The sequence below is a fragment of the Rhinopithecus bieti genome, unplaced genomic scaffold, assembly GCF_001698545.2.
Source record: "Rhinopithecus bieti isolate Rb0 unplaced genomic scaffold, ASM169854v2 scaffold_38761, whole genome shotgun sequence".
Taxonomy (NCBI): domain Eukaryota; kingdom Metazoa; phylum Chordata; class Mammalia; order Primates; family Cercopithecidae; genus Rhinopithecus; species Rhinopithecus bieti.
The window spans coordinates 827096-829587 of NW_016816177.1; the positions used below are offsets into that span (position 1 = coordinate 827096).

Consider the following 2492-nt stretch of genomic DNA (forward strand, 5'->3'; position numbering starts at 1 on the left):
CCCTTTCTTTCTCCTCGCCGGCCCGAGAGCAGGAACACGGTAAGCGCTCCGCCCACCGCCGGCTGGGGGCCCGGCGACTGCTCCCCGGGCGCGCTGCGGGCGGGCCGGCGCGGGGTGCTGGCCGCGCAGTGTGCGGGGTCGGGCTGTAAGCTGGGCTCGCCAGCAGCGGCGAGTGCGCGCGGGGCATTCATTACATAAACTTTTGCTGCCTTGTCAGGATGGGACTCGCCACCTTAAGGTGGCTGCTTTGATTGCAGCGCCTTCGCGCCGGCACGTAGTCCTGGCTGGTTTGCGCTCTCCCCCCGCTGCTGTTGCATAATGTCTCCTGATTTCAGGAAAATTGATGTTTTGGTAGAGAAGAGCGCCAGGCAGGCTGAGCCCTCTCCGAGCGGGAATATGCTCTTTCCTCTCTAGTGTCTTTCTTTCTTGTTCCTTCCCGGGGGCTGGCGGCGTAGCGGGGAGAGGACTTGGGGGTTGAGGAATGGGGAATAGTCTTGATTTGCTTGGTGAGAAAACGGGTTGGTAGCGTGAACGGTGACGGCATTCGGAGAATGCCTGCGCGGCGTTTGTTTGTGTCAGGGGCTGTGTCTGCACAGACGTTTTCCACCCTGTTTGTCGTCAGCGTGTTTTACAAGCCCTCGGGAAGGTTGTGGGATTTGTCCTTTCATACATTGCATAATCTGCCCACGGTGAAATGTTGGCAAGGATTGCGGGCTGATGTGGGAATATGCGCGTATGTGTGCAATGATTTGGTAATTGAGGCGCAGCATTGGATATTAGATCGTTATTTATGTCTATATTACGTCCCAAATAAACAGGTTTTAAAACGATACTACAAAACCTAAAAGCAAGAATTGCTCGGGTTGAATTCTGATCTTGGGTACTACTGGGGTTCGCCCTTTCAATGTTCTCAGCTGTTATTTTTAAATCTGGGACGAACCATTGTGACGTTTACCTCCCCACCTTCCTAATTTTAATGCATTCCATTCGATCAGCCCTTTTTCTCACCTTATTGTCATCGCTTTTTCAGACACGACAAGACAAATCACATAATAGTTTCCTGGAAATGTTGCATTATGTAACTGCCGAATTTGCTGGCAGTGAGCATAGAGAGGGAGCTAATTACGTGATTTTATAATCTTGCTACAAAGAAAGTAGGACAGTCTCAGCCTTTAAGAATGTCACTATAACAGTTTTTTTTTTTCGTAAGGATATTTTAAACAGGAAAGTAGACAACCGGGTAAGCATGGAGTTTGCTCATGCTGCCGAATGTGTGTCTTTTGCCCTAAATGAAACGCGCGTTCTTCTAAATTTAGCCCTATCACATTTTAACAATTGTGGCCTCGCAGTGCTATTTCTGGTGTTTTCTCTAGGGCTGTGTGCAAATACAAGTTCAAGGCCATTTGCTGTAGTTTTAACTACACGCCTTCGGAGACCTTTGATAAGATTGTATTTTTAGGAAGGCATTTCGCAGCGCCCGGTGATTTGCTGGATGCTGGCTCCCATTTATGTTTTTAAAGGACACTTTAGGAAACTGCTGTTCTCCGAGAACAGCGGGGAATGGTCAAGTGCCATCTTCTGTTCTTGGTTTTTGTAAATAACAACAGTAAGTGAGGTCAGAAGTATTTATTTACCCCCAGATCAGATATGACCTATGGGAAACAGATATAGGTTAGTAGATCGTATTTTTGTCTGGATACCCTAGTTTTACTCATGTGACGATGTATGAATATGTAATTTACCCAAATATTTAATTTCTTCCTGGACTGTTACATAGTGATTATGTGTGAATATATGTATATGATGGGATGTATATATCGTAACATTTAAATTAAGTGCAGGGTTTTTTTTGGTGGGGGGGTGGACGTCTCTGGAACAGAGTATATTACCCCAAACAATTGCAGTCGCTTTCCAAGAAGCTAGTTGCTCTAGGCCCCCAGCTTCAGACCCCCGACCTACTTTGCGAGCTCGCGGGGGAGTCCCGGCCCTGTAGGGGCAGCGTGGCGCCACCTTCCGATCGGGATCTCCAATGGCGCGTCCGTGCGGCCCCCAGTGCGCCGCTCCCTCTTGCGGGCCGGTGGGGTCTGCGAGAAGCCGGGGCTGGGGGCGGGTCTGGTAGTGGCGGGCGGGGACCTCGGGTCGGGACCGAGAAGCGCCTCCGGGCGGCAGTTATACTGGGGCTGCTCGGTGGCCTGCGCTCCTCCCTGCCCCTCCCCACATTCCTTTGTTCTGGCGCGGGGGGTCCTCGCGGCGCCGAGGCCCCGCTGCGCCGCCCACCCGGAGGGAGGGGGGTCTCTGGGAGGCGACGCGTGGGGCGCGGCCGGTGGAGCCCGGGCCCTAGGGACCGGCCCGGGTCGGAGTGCGGGTGCGCTCTGGGTTCGCCCGGGCCGCAGGAGCCGGGGAGCCGGGGAGCCAGGGAGCCAGGGACCCCGGCGCCCGCACGGGGCGGACAGGGGCAGCGCGGGCGACCCGGAGTGCCTGCGTCTCGGCGG

General features: G+C 53.7%; 1 protein-coding gene across 2 annotated transcripts in view; it reads left to right on the plus strand.

Moving 5' to 3' along the window:
- The window catches only part of NFIL3 (nuclear factor, interleukin 3 regulated), a 17832-nt gene that overhangs the window by 2634 nt on the left and 12706 nt on the right, over window positions 1-2492 (plus strand). The window contains exon 1 of one of the 2 annotated variants that reach the window (XM_017854460.1): window positions 1-39. The exons of the other annotated variant lie outside the window; for it this stretch is intronic. The gene's annotated coding sequence lies outside the window, so the exon portion shown is untranslated. The remainder of the gene's footprint in view (window positions 40-2492) is intronic. 2 annotated transcript variants of the gene reach the window in all.